Below are 23054 nucleotides of genomic sequence, written 5' to 3' on the forward strand. Positions count from 1 at the left end.
CCTGAGGTCATCTGCAGTAGGCCCTTAACACCACAGCCAATCAGCTATTGGTTGTTATGTCCAGAAAGATCTTTGGAAAAGTTTTCTTTTCTAATCTCATCTTCAGCATTTTTGATGATTCTAGTTGAGGCCCTTAAGGAAACAATTCTTTTCCTTTTTTAAAAAGTACTTTACTGAGGTCTGACTGACATACAAGACTGCTTGATAAGAATGCATTTGTGAAACTGTTACAGCACTTATGTCATAAATCTATTCATCTCTTCAAAATGTTTCCTTCCATTCTCTTTATCATTCTCATTAAAAATAATTATTTTCAAGGTGCATTTGAATTTTAGTTAGAAGCTTTTGTTTTAAACAAACTGTTTTCTGGCATCTCAAGTAAACTTCCCAATCGTCACAATGTCCTAATCATGGTTCCAACTGCAGATAAATTTGTGGAAACACTACAGGTGTCTCTACCTTATTTTGATAAATCAGCATCTGAATGAAAATGGAGTGTGTGATGTTGGAACTTGATGTGAAATTAGAACTCCCAATGTTACCATCCTAGGAATACTGATGTCTTGATATTAATTCCAGTTAAGGTACACTTAAAAGTAGAGAAGTGGAGAGTGCTCTGATATTTAAACCCTGACTGTGGTTTGTATCCCTGACTACCATTGCTCTAACTTAGGCTCTCACATTTTTATCAATGGTTCCATGTTCCTTCTATTTCTCTTTCTGTCACTAGTTTCCTCCCTCTGTTCTGTCTTTTCTGTATTTTCAGACATGTTTTAATGATGTGAAGATAAGTCAAAGTGGTGGTGATGTAGCAAGATAATATTAGAATAGCATGTCTTTTCATTATCTTGGTCAAAATTGAACACTTAGGAGTCAGGTATGGAAGAGAAATTTCAGCCTCAGTAGTGGATTGTTGGAAGTGAGGTACCATGTTTAGGAGAAATCTAGAGTAGAAACAATGACCCAAGAAGAATGTAGAGAAGCTTGTTAGAAATAAGGAGGAGATTTCAATGAGGGGCTATACAAATTGAGAAGGACTGTGGTGCAAGTGTGCTGAGTTGCTTCAGTCCTGTCCTACTTTTTGCAGTCCCATCGACTGTAACCCAGCAGGGTCCTCTGTCCATTGAATTTTCCAGCCAAGAATACTGGGTTGCCATTTCTTTCTGCAGGGATCTTCCTCACCCAAGGGTCAAACCTGGGACTCATACATTGCAGACAGAGTCTTGATTATTGTCCTAACCACCAGGGACTACAGTACTGAAGTGCAAAATGGTGAGGGGATGAAAATACAAGGATAGCAGGAGGGGAGTTCAAGGAGATCAAGATCCAGGCCAACTCACACATTCACACAGATGCTGAAAGGACGAGAGAAGGAGGCTTCCTCCCATGGAGCCTGTCTTTCCAGCAGACGTGAAGACGAGGTGCTTTCACTGCCTCCTGCAGCAGCTGAGGTTCTGGTGCTTTCTTTTCAGCAGTGTTTCCTGGCAGAGCCTTTTCTCACAGTTTTTCTTGAAAGCAGGGCTGTCTCTCCAGTTACATACAAAAGATTTAAACCCACAGTACTAGTTTCCATTTGCTTAGGTAACAACATACCAACTAGTGGTTTAAAACAATGTCTGTTTACTGCCTTACTTCTGTAGCTTAGATGTGCAGCACGGATCTCACTGGGCTGGGGTCAGCTTTAGCAGTGCTGCATCACTTTTGCGGCTTTAGGGGCGAATCTGTTTCTTGTCTTTTCAAGCTTCTAGAAACTGCCTACATTCTTTGGTTCATAGCCCCCTTCATCCATTTTCAGATCAGCAATGCCACCTGTCTTCAACCATTATCCGGAGTCACATCTCTCTCTCTAACCAGAGCTAAGAAAAGTATTTCTACTTGTAAAGACAGTGGGTCTAAGGATGAGGCTCACATTGTTAATACAGTATTCTAGCTTAAACTCATCATCCCACGGTCCTTACCTTAGTCACATTTGTAAATCCCTCTTGTCCGATATGGTAACAGATTCACAAGTTGCAGAGATTGGGATGTGGACATTCTGGGTTTAATTATTCTGCCTATCGCCCAGTATCCACATCACATCCCTTTGACATACTCTTTGAAGATTTTGTCAGGAAGCAGGATTCAGCTTCCCTCCCTCACTAGCACCCACGAAGTTTGGTCTTCCTCTCAATTCAAATCCACTACACCATTGTGCTAGAAATAGAAAGACAGACACAAATGGACAAAGTCAGTTAAAAGGGAGGCGATGTCAGTCTTGTCATCTAGTGGGTATCTCTTGAACATTCAGAGATGAATGTTCACCATTTCTAGAAGAAGGAAAACCTAGAGCATCCAGCAAAGATTTACTGTGTCCTGTCTCCTCCCTTTCAACCTTAGAGTTCTGGCCCTCAGGATGGTGAGCGAGGACCAGCAGTGTGCTGGGTGGCTGGAAGTTTTCTACAAATGGGACCTGGGGCAGTGTCTGCCGCAGCCCCATGGAAGACATCACTGTGTCCGTGATCTGCAGACAGCTTGGCTGTGGGGACAGTGGAACCCTCAACCCTTCTGTTGGCCTCAGGGAAGGTTCTAGACCTCGGTGGGTGGATGGAATCCGCTGTCGGAAAACTGACACCTGTCTCTGGCAGTGTCCTTCTGACCCTTGGAATTACACTTCACGCTCTCCCAAGGAGGAAGCCTATATCTCGTGTGCAGGTGACTTACTGTCTGTTTCTGTGTGTCTGTCCCAACCCTGCAGGATGCAGTGAGATTTGGTATTTTAAAATCCTAAGTGATATTTTAGTAGTCTAAGTTTAATTTGGGTCCACAAAAATGACATTAAGTAAAAATGTTAGTCACTCAGTCGTGTCTGACCATTTGCAAATCCGTGGACTGTATAGCCTGCCAAGTTCCTCTGTCCATGGAATTCTCCAGGCAAGAATACTGGAATGGGTTGCCATTCTGTTCTCCAGGGGATCATCCTGACCCCAGGTATCAAAATCTGTCTTCCACATTGCAGTCAGATTCTTTACCGTTTGAGCCACCAGAGAAACCTAAATGAGGTAAGGATGGAACTAATTTAATTCACGTATTCTAACCTTGATTGTTAAAATTTTTGAGATGTAATTCTTGTAACATTGTACTAGTCTTAAGTGTACAACATAGTATTTATGTATTTGTACATATTGGTAAATAATCACCACAGCTATGGTAATATCCATCACAACATGTAGTTAAACAATTTTTTTTCTTATGATGAAAACTTTAAGATGTATTTTCCTACCTACTCTCAAGTATAAAATACAGGGTTAACTGTAGTCACCACGCTGTACATTACATCCTCATGACAGTAATTTTAGACCTGGAAGTTTGTATCTTTTGGCTACCTTCACCCATCCCATTTTGACCACATTGACCCTCTGGAAACCACCAAACTGCTCTTTGCATTCCTGAACTCATTCTTCTGTTTTGGAGTGTTTTTTTTTTTTTTTTAATAACCCACATGTAAATAAGATTAAATGGTATTTTTCTTTCTCCATTTGATTTAGTTCATTTAGCACTAATGCCCTCAAGTTCCATCCATGTTGCAAATGGCAAGATTTTCTTCTTTTTTATGGCTGGATATATGTACATAGCAAATTTTGTTTATCCATTCATCCATCAAAAAAGGCTTAACAATGTTTGGCTACTTTAAATAATTCTGCCAATGAACATCGGTTGCACATATCTTTTTAAGTTATTGTTTTTATTTTCATCAGATAAATACCCCAAAGTGAAATTACTAACTCGCATGGCAGTTTTATTTTTAGGTTTGAGTTTCTACTGAGGAACCTTAATACTGTTTTCCATGGTGGCTGCACCAACTTATCTTTCCCCCAACTGTGCACAAGCTTTCTCTTCTCGCCACATTCTCAAAAATTCTCATTATTTCTTGTCTTTTTGATAAAAACAAATCTATGAGGTGATATCTCATTGTGGTTTTTATTTGCATTTTCCTGATGATTGCATATCTTTTCATGTACTTTTTCATGAAAAACTGTATGCTTTCTTTGAAAAAATGTCTATTCTGGTCCTCTGCCCATTTTTAAATGAGACTGTATTCTTTTGCTATTGAGGTGTATGAGTCCTTTATGTATTCCACATATTAACCCATATCAGAAATATATTTAGCAAATATTTTCTCTACTATAGATTGTCTTTCCATTAAAAAAATTTTTTTTCCGCCACAATATCTTTGCCCTTTATTTATATATTTACCAACCTGCATGCCCTACTGGATCTTAGTTCCTCAAACAGATTTTAATCTGGGCCACGGCAGTGAAAGCACTGAGTCCCGACGCCTGGACTGCCCCGTAAGTTCTTCATTTTGCTGATGGTGTCCTTTGTTGCACAGAAGTTTTAGTTTTATGTCGTCCCACTTAGTTAGTTTTGCTCTTGTTACCTTTACTTTTGGCATCAAATCCAAAAAGTCCCCACCAAAACTGTTTATGACTTTTTCTTCCAGGATTTATATGGCTGCAGGACTTATGATTAAGTCTTTGATCCATTTTGAATTAATTTCTGTGAATGGTATAAGAGAGTGGTTCAGTTTTATTTTTTGCATGTAGGTGTCCACTTTTCCCAACACCATTTATTGAGGAGACTGTCCTTTCCGCATTGCATGTTCCTAGTTCCTCTGTCAAAAATGAATTAACTGTAGGTATTTGGGTTTATTTCTGGGCTCTCTATTCTATTCTGTTGATCTCTGCACCCATTTTTATACCAACACTATACTGTTTTGCTTAATACAGCTTTGAAATATAGTTTTAAATCAGGAAACATGGCACCTCCAATATTGTTTTCCTTTCTCAAGATTGCTTTGGCTATTCAAGGTCCTTTGTGGTTCCATACAAATTTTAGGGTTGTTTGTTCCATGTCTGTGGAAATTTCGTTTGGAATTTTGATAACAAAATCCACTATCTTTCATTAGTGTCTTAGAGTTTCAGGGTACAGGACTATCACCTCTTTGGTTAAATTTGTTCCTAATAATTCATCGTTTCTTTGTTCAACTGTAAATAGAATTGTTTTCTTAATTTTTCCTTATGGCAATTTGTTATTAGTGTATAGAAATGCAACTGATTTTTCGTATATGAAGTTTGTATCTTGCGACTTCACTGAGGGTATTAGTTCTAACAGATTTTGGTGGGGCTTTAGGGATTTTATATATAATATTATGAAATCTCCAAATAGCATCAGCTTTGTCTTTTCCTTTCAGATTTGTGCGTCCTTATTTTTTTTTTCCTTGCCTGATTGTTTTTGACTAGGAATACCAAAACCATGTTGAATAAAAGTGGTGATTAAGCATCTTTGTCTTGCATCTGATCTCAGAGAAAAAATATTCAGCTTTTTACTGTTGAGTATGAGGCTAGCTGTGAGCTTGTCATATGGTCTTTACTATGTTGAGGTATAATCCCTCTGTATCTACTTTATAGAGGTTTTTAATCAGAAATGGATGTTAATGTTTTCAAATGTTTTTTTGATTTTGATTTTGATTTTGTTTACTTGGTGTATCACATTGATTAATCTGTGAATATTGAACCATCCTTGCATCCTTTGGAACAAATCTCACTTGATCATCATGCATGATCCTTTGGATGCATTATTGAATTATGTTTTTTTAATATTTTGTTGTGGATTTTTGTCCCTCTGTTTATCAGAGATATTTCCTGTCTGGTTTTGATATCAGAACAATGTTGGCCTCATAAAATGAGCCTGGCAGTGTTCCTTTCTTCTGCTTTTGGAAGAGGCTGAGAAGGTTCCACCACTTAATACCATTGCACTGGGAGGTGGGATTTCGACAGCAAGTACTGAATGCACTAAATAAATGTTGGGGGGTGACAGATGTTCAAACCAAAGTGCTTATTCCCTGCACCATTTCTCTCTCTCTCTCTTTCCTACATACACAAACACACACACCCCATCCAGATATATCATGAATGATATGCTGGGTATTGCCTGAGAGACTGTGGTGATAGATATTTCACACAGCAGAGAGAATGTGGTGACAGATATTTCAAAAACATATATTCACCACTCCTTGCCTCTCTTGCCTCATCTCTTTGTCTTTTCCACTTGAAGGCTAAAGAATCATTAAACTATTAAATCTTTTATTGATGATATTTTTCTTACAGTAAAGCACCAGGAAGTGGGAGGTGGTTAAGTCTCTGACCCTGAAAGTGAGTAACCACCTCACAGAGATCTTGCCATCACTTTCTCAGAGGATCTCTGTATAGATTGGGTAGGAGGTTTGATAGGATGATGTGGAAAGAATACATTAATTCTGATATTTTTTAACAGGTACATTTTACAATTATGTATATTTCTTTCAGGCTTTTGTGCCTTTTTCTTGGTGTTTTGTTTGTAATTTCTGTTTCCTCTGATTACTTAGCCTTCTCAGTATATCTATTTGAGTCTATTGCAGTTTTACTCTCAGTTCAGTTTAGTCACTCAGTCGTGTCTGACTCCTTGTGACCCCATGGACTGCAGCACACCAGGCCTCCCTGTCCATCACCAGCTCCCAGGGTTTGCTCAAACTCATGTCCATTGAGTCGGTGATGCCATTCAGTTATCTCATCCTCTGTCATCCCCTTACCCTCCCCCTTTCAATCTTTCCCAACATCAGGGTCTTTACCAATGAGTCACTTCTTCACGTCAGGTGACCAAAGTATTGGAGTTTTAGCTTCAGCATCAGTCCTTCCAATGAATATTTAGGACTGATTTCCTTTAGGATGGACTGGTTTGAACTGCTTGCAGTCCAAGGGACTCTCAAGAACCTTCTCCAACACTACAGTTCAAAAGCATCAATTCTTTGGTGCTCAGCTATCTTTATAGTCCAACTCTCACATCCATACATGACTACTGGAAAAACCATAGCCTTGACTAGATGGACCTTAGTCGGCAAAGTAATGTCTCTGCTTTTGAATATGCTATCTAGGTTGGTCATAACTTTCCTTCCAAGGAGTAAGCATCTTTTAATTTCACGGCTGCAGTCACCATCTGCAGTGATTTTGGAGCCCCCCAAAATAAAGTCTGTCACTGTTTCCATTGTTTCCCCATTTATTTGCCATAAAGTGATGGGACCAGATGCCATGATCTTTGTTTTCTGAATGTTGAGCTTTAAGCCAACTTTTTCACTCTCCTCTTTCACTTTCATCAAGAGGCTCTTTTGTTCTTCTTCACTTTATGCCATAAGTGTGGGGTCATCTGCATATCTGAGGTTATTGCTGTTTCTCCTGGCAATCTTGGTACCAGCTTGTGCGTCATCCAGCCCAGCATTTCTCATGATGTACTCTGCAGATAAGTGAAATAATCAGGGTGACAATATATAGCCTTGATGTATTTCTTTCCCTATTAGGAACTAGTCTGTTGTTCCATGTCCAGTTCTAACTGTTGCTTCCTGACCTGCATATAGGTTTCTCAAGAGGCAGGTCAGGTGGTCTGGTATTCCCTTCTCTTGAAGAATTTTCCACAGTTTGTTGTGATCCACACAGTCAAAGGCTTTGGTATAGTCAATAAAACCGAAACAGATGTGTTTCTGGAAGCCTCTTGCTTTTTCAGTGATCCAGCAGATGTTGGCAATTTGATCTCTGGTTCCTCTGCCTTTTCTAAAACTGGCTTGAACATCTGGAAGTTCACAGTTCATGTATTGTTGAAGCTTAGCTTGGAGAACTTTCAGCATTACTTTGCTAGTGTGTGAGATGAGTGCAACTGTGTGGTAGTTTAAACATTTTTAGACATTGCCTTTCTTTGGGATTGGAATGAAAACTGACTCTTTCCAGTCCTGTCACCACTGCTGAGTTTTCCAAATTTGCTGGCATATTGAATGTAGCACTTTCACAGCATCATCTTTTAGGATTTGAAATAGCTCAACTGAAATTCCATCACTTCCTCTAGCTTTGTTCATAGTATGCTTTCTAAGGCCCACTTGACTTCGCATTCCAGGATGTCTTACTCTAGGTGAGTGATCATACCATCGTGATTATCTGGGTCATGAAGATCTTTTTTGTATAGTTCTTCTGTGTATTCTTGCCATCTCTTCTTAATACCTTCTACTTCTGTTAGGTCCATACCATTTCTGTCCTTTACTGAGCCCATCTTTGCATGAAATAGTCCCTTTATCTCTAATTTTCTTGAAGAGACTTCTAGTCTTTTCCATTCTATTGGTTTCCTCTATTTCTTTGCACTGATCACTGAGGAAGTCTTTCTTATCTTTCCTTGCTATTCTCTCCCTTCAGGGAGCTTCCATAAGGTTTGTATCCTCTTCCATCAGAGGGCAGACAAACTGAAAACCACAATTATAGAAAACTGACCAATCTGATCATATGGACCACGCCTTGCCTAACTCAGTGAAACTATGAGCCATGCCAATATGGCCACCCAAGATGGACAGGTCATGGTGGAGAATCCTGACAAAATGTGGTTCACTGGAGAAGGGAATGGTAAACCACTTCAGTATTCCTGCCTTGAGAACCCCATGAACAGTATGAAAAGGCAAAAAGATAGGACACTGAAAGATGAACTCCCCAATTTGGTAGGTGCCCAAATTGCTACTGGAGATCAGTGGAGCAATAACTCCAGAAAGGATGAAGAGATGGAGTCAAAGCAAAGACAACACTCAGCTGTGGATGTGACTGGGGATAGAAGCAAAGTCCAATGCTGTGAAGAACAATATTGCATAGGAACCTGGAATGTTAGGTCCACAAATCAAGGCAAATTGCAAGTGGTCAAACAAGAGATGGCAAAAGTGAACATAGACATTTTAGGAATCAGTGAACTAAAATGGACTGGAATGGGTGAACTTAACTCAGATGACCATTATATCTAGTACTGTGGGCAAGAATCCTTTCGAAGAAATGAAGTAGCCATCATAGCAAACAAGAGTCCAAAATGCAGTACTTGGATGCAATCTCAAAAATGACAGAATGATCTTTGTTCATGTCCAAGGCAAACCATTCAATATCACAGTATTCCAAGTCTATGCAATGACAACCCACTCCAGTACTCTTGTCTGGAAAATCCCATGGATGGAGGAGCCTGGTAGGCTGCAGTCCATGGGGTAGCTGGGAGTTGGAGATGTCTGAGCAACTTCACTTTCACTTTTCACTTTCATGCATTGGAGAAGGAAATGGCAACCCACTCCAGTATACTTGCCTTGAGAATCCCAGGGACAGGGGAGCCTGGTGGGCTGCCGTCTATGGAGTCACACAGAGTCGGACACGACTGAAGCAACTTAACAGAAGTAGCAGCATGCCCGAACCAGTAATGCTGAAGAAGCTGAAGCTGAAGCTATGAAGCTTCTATGAAAGCTTCTATGAAGACCTACGAGACCTTCTAGAACTAACACCCCCAAAAGATGTCCCTTTCATTATAGGGGAGTGGAGTGCAAAAGTAGGAAGTCAAGAAACACCTGGAGTAACAGGCAAATTTGGCCTTGGAGTAAGAAATGAAGGCAGGGCAAAGGCTAACAGAATTTTGCCAAGAGAATGCACTGGTCATAGCAAACACCCTCTTCCAGCAACACAAGAAAGGACGCTATACATGGACATCACCAGATGGTCAACACCGAAATCAGATTGATTATATATTATTTGCAACCAAAGATGGAGAAGCTCTATACGGTCAGCAAAAACAAGACCAGGAGCTGACTGTGGCTCAGATTATGAACTCCTTATTGCCAAATTCAGACTTAAATTGAAGAAAGTAGGGAAAACCACTAGACCATTCAGGTATGACCTAAATCAAATTCCTTACAATTATACAGTGGAAGTGAGAAATAGATTTAAGGGACTAGATCTGATAGACAGAGTGCCTGATGAACTATGGACGGAGGTTCATGACATTGTACAGGAGACAGGGAGCAAGACCATCCCCAAGAAAAACAAATGCAAAAAAGCAAAAGGCTGTCGAAGAGGCCTTACAAATAGTTGTGAAAAGAAGAGAAGCAAAAAGCAAAGGAGAAAAGGAAAGGTATACCCATTTGAATTCAGAGTTCCAAAGAATAGCAAGGAAGGTTTTGCTTTACTCAGTAGCTATTTGTCTTTTTCTGAAGTCTACTTGGTAAATCTGTATATTCCCTTAAAGAGTTTCTTCTTACTACAGAAATATTCTCTTGTGCATATGTTATGTTGAATAATAGATGAGAGTAGTTTAGAGTCTATTTAACAATTTTCCATTAAAACCCATGGCGAATTCATGTTGATGTATGGCAAAACCAATACAATATTGTAAAGTAATTAGCCTCCAATTAAAATAAATAAATTTATATTAAAAATTATGTAAGTGAAATTGTAATATAAATTTATTCTGTGTTTATGGACTAATTATCTTTAATATACCTTATTTTCATAAACAATTATCATTAATTTAATTTTGCTTCACTATTTTGTTGATTAGCATTGATTTAAAGAAAATATATTTCACTGAACTGTATTCATCTGCTCATTTATTTAATAAATATTTAACAAGCTCTTATCATGGTATTTAGAAAATGTTCTCCATCCATACTTGTTGAATGAGTGCATACAATGTGCAAGCACTGTCCCGATAGAAGAAACACAGGGTAATTAAAGTATGCAAGGTCTTTCCTTCATTCAGGGGTGCGTTAGTGTGTGTGTGTTCCTTTATAGACGGCTGTGTTTGTATTCATTATTGAATGTGCAGAGTGATTGATAAGTAAATATTTATAGGTGTTTCGATATCTTTCTCTATCTTTAATTTTTTCTCTATAATATTTTACAAATTTTCTTATTTATTTTTAGGAACTCTATAAACTAACATCATTTGCCCCTTTTCTTACATTATTTGGAAATATTTCCCCATCTCTTGTGTATGATTTTGTGTATGTAGGTTTGTATATGTGTATGGGAGGCTATGTGATGAAATTTATAGCGTTTTAGTTTTTTGACTATGCCTTTAATGCAATGTTTCAAATGCCATTCTTCATCTCATAATAACTTTTAATCAAGTTTATTTTCTACAAATGATTTTATAATTCCACTAAATAATATTTAAAACCTTACTGCATATAAATTTATTTTACTGTGCATGATGGTGTAATATTGTCATCAGTTAGGAATTACATTTTAGATATGTGGTATTTTTACTTATAATTTCAAATAAAATATATTATTTCATGATCTCATGGATATGACACCAAAAAAAAATAGGTAAAAATAGAAAAGTGAGAATATCCCAGATGGCTCAGTTGTAAAGAGTTCACCTGGCAGTGGAGGAGACACAGAAGACATGGATTCAACCCCTGGGTCAGGAAGATCCCCTGGAGAAGGAAATGGCAACTCACTCCAGTATTCTTTCCTGGGAAATCTCATGGACAGAGGAGCCTGGCAGGCTATACTCCATGGGGTCACAATGAGTTGCACACAACTGAATGATTGAACACCAGCATGACAGTAAACGAAACAACAGTAGAGTGAAAAGGCACCTTACAGCAAGTCATATAAGGGATTAATTTCCAAAATAAATAAGAATCCTACAGCTCAAGAGGAAAACAAAAGCAACAACAACAAAAGGTCTAATAAACTGACTTAAAAAATTGGTCAGGGTCTAGCCATTTCTCCAAAGAAGACATATGGATAGCTAAGAGGTATATGAAAATATACTGACATCTCTAATCATCAGAGAAATGTAAATGAAAACCGCAATGAGATGTCATCTGACACCTGTCAAAATGGCTATAATTTTAAAAAAGACAAGTATTGGCAAGGTTATGGAGAAACTGGAACTCTTCTGGATATTTATCCACATTAAATGTGTATATTGCATCTCAAAACTATGACCAAAAAATCTGTATAATTTACAGTGATTTGCCTTTTCATTTTGGTATTGTTGAGTTTTTCTCTCTGCTCTTGATTAGTATTGCTCGGTGTTGATCAATTTTCAGTGAGCCATGTTTGAACAGCTTTCCTCTATTATCTTTGTCTTATGCTTACTTTCTTTATTAGAATAATTTCATTTTTTTCTTTATTAATTCCAATCTTGTACATCCTTTAGGCTTTACTTCTCCTAGCTTCTTAAATGAAAGCTTACATTTTTTCGTTTTCTGTCTTTCCTCTTTTCTAAATCTAGGGTATAAATTTCCCTTAGACACTACTTTAGTTGCATTGGAAGAATTTAGTTACAGAATACCTTTATTACCGTTATTTCACAATATTTTCAAGTTTGAAAGTTATTTCCAACCCAGGAATTCTTTGGAAGAATATTTCATAGTTGTCTCAGTAGGGATGGCTAAGTATATTTTCTTATTAATACTTAACTTAATTTCACTCTGGTCAAAGTAAATACTCTGTATAAATTCAATTCTCTGAAGGTTTTGTTCTATCATGTGATCATCAAAACATCTACTTCTGCTTTATTGACTATGCCAAACCTTTGACTGTGTGGATCACAACAAACTGTGGAAAATTCTTCAAGAGATGGGAACGCCAGACCACCTGACCTACCTCTTGAGAAATCTGTATGCAGGTCAGGAAGCAGTAGTTAGAACTGACATGAAACAACAGACTGGTTCCAAATAGGGAAAGGAGTATGTCAAGGCTGTATATTGTCACCCTGCTTATTTAACTTATATGCAGAGTACATCATGAGAAATTCTGGGTTGAATGAAGCACAAGCTGGAATCAAGATTGCTGGGAGAAATATCAATAACCTCAGATATGCAGATGACACCACCCTTATGGCAGAAAGTGAAGAACTAAAAAGCCTCTTGATGAAAGTGAAGGAGAGTGAAAAAGCTCAATATTCAGAAAACTAAGATCATGACATCCCGTCCCATCACTTCATGGCAAATAGATGGGGAAACAGTGGAAACAGTGACAGACTTTAGTTTCGGGAGCTCCAAAATCACTGCAGATAGTGACCGTAGCCATGAAATTAAAAGATGCTTACTCCTTGGAAGAAAAGCTATGAACAACCTAGACAGCATATTAAAAAGCAGAGACATTACTTTGCCTACAAAGGTCCATCTAGTCAAGGCTATGGTTTTTCCAGTAGTTATGTATGGATGTGAGTTGGATTATAAAGAAAGCTGAGCACCAAATAATTGATGCTTTTGAACTATGGTGTTGGAGAAGACTCTTGAGAGTCCCTTGGACAGCAAGGAGATCCAACTAGTCCATTCTAAAGGAAATCAGTCCTGAATATTCATTGGAAGGACTGATGCTGAAACTGAAATTCCAATACTTTGGCCACCTGATGTGAAGAAGTAACTCATTTGAAAAGACTCTGATGCTGGGAAAGTTTGAAGGTGGGAGGAGAAGGGAACAACAGAGGATGAAATGGTTGGATGGCATCACTGACTCGATGGACATGAGTTTGAGTAAACTCTGGGAGTTGGTGGTGGACAGCGAGGCCTGGCATGCTGTAGTCAATGGAGCTGTAGAGTCAGACACGACTGAGCGACTAAACTGAGATGAACTGGTGATCATTTAAAAATGGAAGTTTCCAGTGAATTAACAATAATGTAAATAACAAATTCTTTCATTGTTGGCGTATTGCTCTATATATGTTATTTGGCTAACTGTGTTGTTTACATCTGCTATATTCTTCATTCTTTTTTGCATACTTGGTCTGCATGCTATTGAAAAATGGATGTTAAAGTCCCCCTATTTTGATTATGATTTTGTCTACTTCTGTTCTTTTTTCTGTCAAGTATTATTCTATATTTCAAAGCAATGTTTTGACATTTTCTTGGATTTTAATATCTATAATATCTTCATTAAGGGTGCATCCTGTTATAATCATCAAAATACCCTCTTTAACTCAATTAGCACATCTTGCTTTGAAGTCTACTTTCTGTGACATTTATATAGCCATTCCAGTTTTCTTACAATTAGGATTCACAAAGTATGTACATTTTTTCCATCATTTTACTTTCAACCATTCTTTACCCTCATATATAAGCTGAATATCTTCATGGTGGCATTTACATGGATTTTGTGGTTTCATCAAGATGGGCTCTAATTTGAAGTATCTAATCAATTTACTGTAACTGCAGTTACTGGTATTTTGGGGCTCGTATCTATCATTTCCTTTTAATTGACCCATGTGCTTTATGTTCTTTTTTCCTCTCTTTCTCCCTCTTCTTTTGTATTAAACAGATCTGTTATTATTCCAAATTTTCCTTTTTCCTTTGATTTTCAGCAGCTTTACTAGGTGTGGGAGTTTTCATGCCCATCCATCCATTTTTTAAAAATTCTCAGTTATTGTATCTTCAAGTGTTACTTCTGCTGCTCTGTCTCTCTGTCTGAGCTTCTCTTCTCCTCCTGTAACTCCTCCTTCTTCTCATCTCTCATCTCTAGGACTCCTCTAAGTCAGTAATTCTGTGCAGAGTTCTCTCTAAAATTCTTCTAAACTTATTAATTCAACTCTCTAGACATTTTATTTTCGGTTGGTAACTGTCCCTTGACTTTCTATAGTTATAATTAGTTGTTAATGTTTTTCATCTTTTCACCCATTTATTCTCTCATTTCCTCTTTTTTCCTCAATAAATTGATCATGGTTAAAATCTGTATCTGCTAACTCCAGCACCTCTATCATGTGAGTCTCTGCCTTCTCTTATTTTCTTTTTTCCACTTTGTTAATATGTCATGTCATCCCATGCCTTCGGCATTGAAAAAATGATCCTCCAGATACATTTTCTAACCCTTGAGAGGATTCATATTCTGTTTTGTTAAGCAAGTAGAAGGGTCGAAGATCACTCAAATATACAAATACAACTGAGAACTGAGCTGTAACAAGTCTAGGTCGAGGTTTTGGTAGCACTCAATCCTCCTCTTACCTCTCTGTCCATGTTGGGCCTTCAGAGATTTCAGGTTGAGAACCGGGATACTCTGGTAGCTCAGCGCCCAAGAGAGGGCAGGAGTCGCCGCTCTGCTCTCCCAGACTGTTGGCATGGATCTCTGGCTCCCTGCCAGCTTCATGGCTGTGTAATGAGCACACATTTCGAGGGAAGAGTCTGCTGTGTGAGAGAGGCTTTCAGGTCTCCAACTCTGTCTTACCACCAGGTAACCCCAAATTATGCTGGCTTCTCTGTCCAAATAGGAGTCCTCTGTTGCTCTGAGCCCTGGATTCTGAGCCATTAACCCAGGCACCAAAATTGGGAAATTCCTCCAGAGAAAAAGAAGCTGTAGATCCTTGGCTAACATTGAAATATACTACACAATCTCCACTCTTTAGAATTTTAGCATATTTAGTCCATGTTGCGTCCACAATTGTCTGATACCCTCCAGTTCAGTTCAGTCGCTCAGTCGTATCCGACACTTTGTGACCCCATGAAATGCCAGCAAGCCAGGCCTCCCTGCTCATCACCAACTTCCAGAGTTCACTCAGACTCACATCCATCGAGTCGGTGATGCCATCCAGACATCTCATCCTCTCTCGTCCCCTTCTCCTCCTGCCCCAATCCCTCCCAGCATCAGAGTCTTTTCCAATGATACCTTTACTTAAAGAAAATTTCCAGGCATTTGAAGTTGTGTCTAACAACACCATTGGCCTGCTTTCTCTTCCATTCTTCATGGAAGTACAGAATTTGAGGTTTTATTCTCTACTTTATCGCTTACTTAAACTACAACAGTGATAGACATCATTTAACCTTTCTTTCCATGACTGGTTATGTATCAAAGGAGAGAATAATGCAGTGTGTCTGTCAATATTGCTTGTTCAAAGGCTTTCAAAACAGGAATGTAACATATTTTTTCCTCTGTGAGTTAGAAACACATATTTTCCCCTAGAGAACAAACAACTCCAAATTTTAGATAATAGCAATTCCTGACACAAAGTCCAAGGAGAGAATGCATTGGGAGAAGAAGCTACATTCTGTGATTCCCAGTAGAGTCTGGCCAATGTCATTCAATGTCTTCTGACATCATCTCTCATGCAGGGTTGTTTAATCTACTCAAAGAGATTATATTTTTTGAAACTAAGTATCCAGATCTGGAGTTTGAAAGCTTAGAATCATAAGTGGACTATGCTGGCGGTAAACCATGGTGTCTCACAGACCATTTGTTTTTCAGTTCTCATGAACTACACCAAGGAGAACGATTTTAATGATAGAGGATTCATGGCTGCTCCGCGAGGCTTCTGATGAGGCCACTGCCTGACTCTAAAGTCAATGACCAAGAGTGTGTAGCTTATAAAGAATACGTCCAGCTACCAGCCTAATCCTGAGACTCTGAACTCATTTAACCTGCTCAGGGTAGAGAGACCAACATTTCCTGTAAATCTTTCTCAGATTCTTTGCAGAGCTCTACAAATCAGAATGTTAACTCTGATAGGACCTTGTAACACCATCTGTCTCAGACTACTTAGTAAAGTAATATTTGCCTGTTTTTGTCCATTTTCATCCTTGTTCTGCTCTTATCACTTCTATAAAGAAACCAGATCCAAATGTTCCACAGGGCAATGACTCCGCAGCATCAGCTTCTGAGGAGAGCTCCTCAACTAGCTCGGGGTGAGGGTCCCACAGGACAGAAGATCTTTCTCATCTGCTGATCAGCACCCCATTGTCGCATTTCTCTCTCCTCAGACAGCAGACAGCTCCGCCTGGTGGATCAGGGCCGGGCCCTGTCGCCAGGAGAAGTGGAGATCCTTGACCAGGGCTCCTGGGGCACCATCTGTGATGACAGCTGGGACCTGGACGATGCCCAGTGTGGTGTGCAGGCAGCTGGGCTGTGGAGAAGCCCTCAGTGCCGTGGAGTCTGCTCCCTTTGGGGCGGGATCAGGACCCATCTGGCTGGACCACGTGTATTGTGGAAGAATGGAGTCCCACGTGTGGCAGTGCCCTTCCCGGGGCTGGTGGCAACACTGCAGTCATGACGAGGATGCAAGGAGTTATCTGCTCAGGTATGATCAGTGAAGTTGCCCACGGACTGAAAGGACAGAAAGCTCCAAGGAAGCTGGTGTCTGATCACCAGAGCAATAGATGTGTAAGCTAGAGATGTCTGAGATATCCTCCTTGAAGGCATAAAGTATCTCTGAGTGATCAGTTCAGTTCAGTCGCTCAGTGGTGTCCGACTCTTCGCTACCCCATGGACTGCAGCATGCCAGGCTTCCCTCTCCATCACCAACTGCCGAAGCTTACTCCAAACTCATGTCTATCTGAGTCGGTGATGCCATTCAACCATCTCATCCTCTGTCTTCCCCTTCTTCTCCTGCATTCAATCTTTCCTAAAATCAGGGTCTTTTCAAAGGAGCCAGTTCTTCACATCAGGTGGCCAAAGTATTGGAGCTTCAGCTTCAGCATCAGTCCCTTCCAATGAATATTCAGGACTGATTTCCTGATGGGCTTCATTTATTGCTACTTTCCTCTTACAAGTCTCTGCTATTTATTCTCCAGTGATCTTACCTGATATAGCTTAATCTATATCCCAATAAAAATTGATATTCATTTTTTATATAATTTACTTTTGGAAGAGTTAAACATTTGCAAATCACCACATGCACCTGCTTTGCACAGTGAGCCCATGGGAGGAAAAGGCTAGAATGAGGATGTACCTTCCAGGATGGAGTCCTTTCTGAATATATGGTGTGAGACACTTTTTTGTGCTAGGTTAGTAGGAGTGGAGGCACAGGAGACATCATCAAACAAATCAGAGAGGAACTTATGGATTTGTGCCAAATTGCAAGTCCCCTTTGAAAATTTAGCTTTACGTTCATAGCTCTTTGACTGGTAGGACAATAGAGTTGTTGGATGAAATGTTCTGAGTCTGGGTTCTCCTTTCATTGTTACTAGAAAGGATTGTCTGTTCTTTTTTTTTCCTTTAAAACCTCTGTATAAACCAAAATTTTGGAGGAACACTTAGCCACATACTGGACAAGTCAAAGATATAGGCAATAAAATATCAATTTCTACGTTTTATGGTAAGAAATTATATTTTATACCTAATGTCTTCAGTGATATAAGAGAATTGTGTTTGGGGGCTTGTTTGATAGGAATAGGAGTAAGAGGGCACCTGTAATTTTTGAAGAAGGAGGAGGAGACTTATAGTAGCTAAGAGGAAAAAGAAGGGCAATGGGAGATGTCAAAGGCCTTATGGGGTTCTCTGAGCATCACTGCGGGTCCAGGCGTGGTGTGGAGGATGCTACGTGTGTCCAAGGATACAGGAGGTCTGTACAGCAAGAGATCAGACAAAGATGTATCTTTTATTATATTTAATACATTTATCCACTCACACCAGCCTCCTATTGCACAAATATTTTTACAATTTTCACACACATATCCTTTCATATAAAATTTAAAATCAAGTAGAAAATAAAAAAGAAATAATAATATGTCTCAGAAGTATCTATCCTGATGTGTATAAGACTTTATTGATTATTCAGCATATATTTGAGTGTTTAGCATGTATCTTGGTATATGAAACAGCGTACAAGAAATATTTCTTTCTTGTTCTTTTTAAATTTGTAACCTCATGGGATTGATATAGAAACTAACAATCCTGTTAAGTAAAAAATGTTTTAATTAGAATGTGTATCCTATGACCAAACTCCCAGCCAGACCACACCAGATGTCCTAACCTGGACTGGGGAGTTGAACGTGGGTAAGTAACAAAAGGCTAACAGATCATCCTGGCTCTCGCCATTCCCTCTTGGATAAGTGGTCAAGCTGGTCCTTCGATTCATTAATTTCTATAGTGTATTTTCTGTTCTCTCCTGTTCTCTACAGCAGATTTTTATTCTGTTGAAATATTATTTCTGAAACCTTCAATGTTCTCATACTTATGAAATCAGAGTCCTTTACCAGAAAGGATTCCACCTGTGTACCTAAATAATTATAAGCACAGTCAGAAATCAGGCAAATGTATTTAAAAATTGTTCTTTATAGTGAGAGTTTTATTTTTTTTCATTAGGTTACCTTTCCTCTATCCAAAATATGGTCCCTGAAGGTCAAATCATGTCGTGAGTCTCTTCCCTTAGTCTCCCTCTTTCAGTTTCAGACCCATCCACTCCCAGGTTTAACCTGCCCCTCATCCCAGCCACACTCCACTCCTACAGAAGTTCTTCCCTTTCAGAGTCTCTTTTCCATCCGTTTGTAGCTCTTAGGATTGTTTTCTCTGTCTGCAGTGGGAGAAATGGGAAAGGGAATCAGGTTAGGTTGCAGATGCAAGGGGCACAGGGGTAAAATGTGTTAAAAACTTGCTGGACAGATATTTTCCCCAAATCCTTCCTTTCATCCATATTGAGGCTTTTGTAAGGCTAGAAATCTGTAAATTATGTGTGGCTGTTTGCTCTGTCTTCTCTTCTTCTCCTCCTCTCTTTTTTTTAAACAGCATGATGACTGTTTCTCAAGAAATAGGAAGTAGTTTGCAGTTGGCATATGAGCGCATGCTAGGTCTCTTCAGTCATGCCTGACTCTTTGCGACTCTGTGAACTGTAGCCCATCAGGCTCCCTCATCCGTGGGATTCTCCAGGACAGAATACTGGAGTGGGTTGCTATGCCCTCCTCCCAGGGATTGAACTTATGCATTGGCAGGCAGGGTTCTTTACCACTAGTGCCACCTGGGAAGCTCCATTTAGCATATAGATAGAATTTAAACACATTAAATTGCCTTCACTCCATAGCATCTGCTAAGATTCTCATGTGTTGGAAGAAAACCAGTAATATGAAGTAATCAACACAGTTAGTCATCTTGGATAGTCCCACTGAGAACTCATTCTCTCCCAGGTTCATTGGCAAATCCTAGGCTTTCTTGATAGATGGCTAGGACCAACCCTTTCTCCTATGACTCTGGCCTTTCTTCATATTCAAACTCATCTGTGGACAATTTCTTTTTATAATTCAAGTTGGCTAAGAAATTCTTGGAATTTTTCACCATCAGAGATTATGAGAAATATATGAGACTCATAAAAATTAGACTTGTTATAATATCCTTCCATGAGCCATAAGTTTGTTTATAGACTTACTTGCACTCAGATTTCTCAATTGATTTCCCTTGTATCAGTGACTTGAATATTGGACTTCTGAGAAAAATCTGGCTGGACTTTTAGCCCCAGAAATTTCAGGATGGCCTTCTAACCTTGTCTGGATCTTAGTTCTCTAACCTCTTGAATCCCAAGGAACTATTTCACTCTGGGTTAGTTCAGTTCTGCACCCAAGTCCGATGCCCCATTGCAGAGCAGTTTCCTTGGTCCCTATAGTTTCCAGGCCCTTAAATGAGGAATTCACATCCTAACCAACATCAAAATATAAGTTTTTTGGAATTCAGCCATTCCAAACTGACTCTGCAAATGCCTTCTGGATTTCTCTTCTGAAACTCACTCATGAAAATGCAATTCTGACACTGTCAAATTGTCTCTTCATGCCTCAGTCCTGGAAAATAAAAGCTTTCACACCATTGCCTGTGACATGTTTCCAGTTGCCAAGCCAGGATCATGAACATGCAGTGGGTTTATTTATTTGTTCCTCTCAGGATTTGTGCATCTGGTTGGAAAGGATGGACCCTGCTCAGGGCGAGTAGAAGTGTATTCTGGAGAAGCCTGGATCCCGGTGTCTGACGGGACGCTTCGCACTCCCCACTGCCCCAAGTCATCTGTGCAGAGCTGAGGGGCAGGCAAAGTGTGTCTGTCTGGGACATGTGCCTTCAGAGAGTCAGATGGCCAGGTCTGGGCTGAAGAGTTCAGGTGTGAGGGGGAGGAGCCTAAGCTCTGGTCCTGTCCCAGACTGCCCTGTCCAGGGGGATCTTGTCACCACAGTGGAGCTGTTCAGGCTTGTCTGTTCAGGTGAGATGTAGGTCAGGACTAACCTCCTTGCATACTCCTGTTCAGGTGAGAAATCATGAGATGTTTCTGAAATTCTGTTATCTCGTATCCAGCATACTCAGAAGTCTGGCTCATGACAAACGGCTCCTCTCAGTGTGAGGGGCAGGTGGAGATGAACATTTCTGGACGATGGAGAGTGCTCTGTGCCTCCCACTGGAGTCTGGCCAATGCCAATGTTGTCTGTCGTCAGCTCGGCTGTGGAGTCGCCATCTCCACCCCAGAGGACCACACTTGGTGGAAGAAGGTGATCAGATCTTCAACAGTCCAATTTCACTGCTCAGGGGCTGAGTCCTTCCTTTGGAGTTGCCCTGTGACTGCTCTGGGTGGTCCTGACTGTTCTCATGGCAACATGGCCTCTGTGATCTGCTCAGGTAAGAGAGGGAAGGGCTACTGGTACTTAGGATGCTCCTGGAGTGAAGTGTCCCCAAGAGCAGAGGTTGAAGGGAAAACTGGCTTTAAAATGTAATTTCTCTTTTAAAAATTTATTTATTATAATTGGAGGATAATACTTTATAGTATTGTGACGGTTTTTGGCATACATCAGTATAGATCGGCCATATGCATCCATTTGTCCCCTCCATCCTGTACCCTCCTCCCACCTTCCTCCTGCTCCCCCCCCCCATCCCTTCCAGATTGTCACAGATCACCTAGCTTTGGGAGCCCTGCATTATACATCAGACTCTCAATGTCTATCTGTTTTGCATAAGGTAATGTATATGTTTTAATGGTATTCTCTCAAATCATCCCCCCGTTCAACAAATAGATTCAAGAGATTAGATCTGATAGAGTGCCTGAAGGACTATGGACAGAAGTTCATGACGTTGTACAGGAGGTGGTGATCAAAACCATCCCCAAGTAAAAGAAATGCAAAAAGGCAAAATGGCTGTCTCAGGAGGCCTTACAAATAGCTGAAGAAAAGAATAGAAGTGAAAAGGCAAAGGAGAAAAGGAAAGATATACCCATCTGAATGCAGAGGTCCAAGGTATATTAAAGGAGAGATAAGAAAGCCATGCTAAGTGAAGAATGCAAAGAAATAGAGGAAAACAACAGGAATGGGAAAGACTAGAGATCTCTTCAAGAAAATTAGAGCTACCAAGGGAACATTTCCTGCAAAGATGGGCACAATATAGGACAGAAAGAGTATGGACCTAACAGGGAAGAGATATTAAGAAGAGTGGCAAGAATACACAGAAAGAACTACACAAAAAATCTTAATGATCCAGATAATCTTAATAACTCAGATAATTACTCACTTGAGCTAGACATCTTGGAGTACAAAGTCAAATGGCTTTAGGAAGCATCAATACCAACAAAGCTAGATGGAATTCTAGCTGAGCTATTTCAAATCCTAAAACATGATGCTGTGAAAATGCTGCATTCAATATGCCAGCAAATATGGAAAACTCAGCAGTGACCACAGGATATGGAACAATGGACTGGTTCCAAACTGGGAAAGGAGTGCACCAAGGCCATATATTGTCACCCTGCTTATTTAACTTATATGCAGAGTACGTCATGAGAAATGACAGGCTGGGTGAAGCACAAGCTGGAATCAAGATTTCCAGGAGAAATATCAATAACCTCAGATGTGCAGATGACACCACATTTATGGCAGAATGTGAAGAGAACTAAAGAGCGTCTTGATGAAGGTGACAGAGGAGAGTGAAAAAGCCGGCTTAAAACTCAACATTTAAAAAATGAAGATTATGGTTTTGCCATACATCACATTTGGTCCCATCACTTTATGGCAAATAGATGGGAAAAACAATGGAACCAGCAGTAGAGTTTATTTTCTTGGCTCCAAAAATTACTGCAGATGATGACTGTAGCCACGAAATTAAAAGACACTTGCTCCTTGCAAGAAAAGCTATGACCAACCTAGACAGCATATTAAAAAGCAGAGACATTACTTTGTCAATGAAGGTCCATATAGTCAAAGCCACGGTTTTTCCAGTAGTCATGTATGAATGTGAGAGTTGGACCATAAGCAAGGCTGAATGATGAAGAATTGATGCTTTTGAGCTCTGTGTTGGAGAAATCTCTTGAGAGTCCCTGGACTGCAAGGAGATCAAACCCATCAATCCTAAAGGAAATCACTCCTGATTATTCATTAGAAGGACAGATGCTAAAGCTAAAGCTCCAATACTTGGCCACCTGATTCAAAGAGCTGGCTCATTAGAAAAGACCTTTATGCTGGGAAAGATTGAAAGCAGGAGGAGAAGGGCATGACAGAGGTTGAGATGGTTGGATAGCGTCCCTGACTCAGT

General features: G+C 39.8%; 1 pseudogene; it reads left to right on the plus strand.

Moving 5' to 3' along the window:
- The window catches only part of LOC108636118, a 72830-nt pseudogene that overhangs the window by 22245 nt on the left and 27531 nt on the right, over positions 1–23054 (plus strand).

Source organism: Capra hircus, chromosome 5, assembly GCF_001704415.2.
Source record: "Capra hircus breed San Clemente chromosome 5, ASM170441v1, whole genome shotgun sequence".
Lineage (NCBI taxonomy): Eukaryota > Metazoa > Chordata > Mammalia > Artiodactyla > Bovidae > Capra > Capra hircus.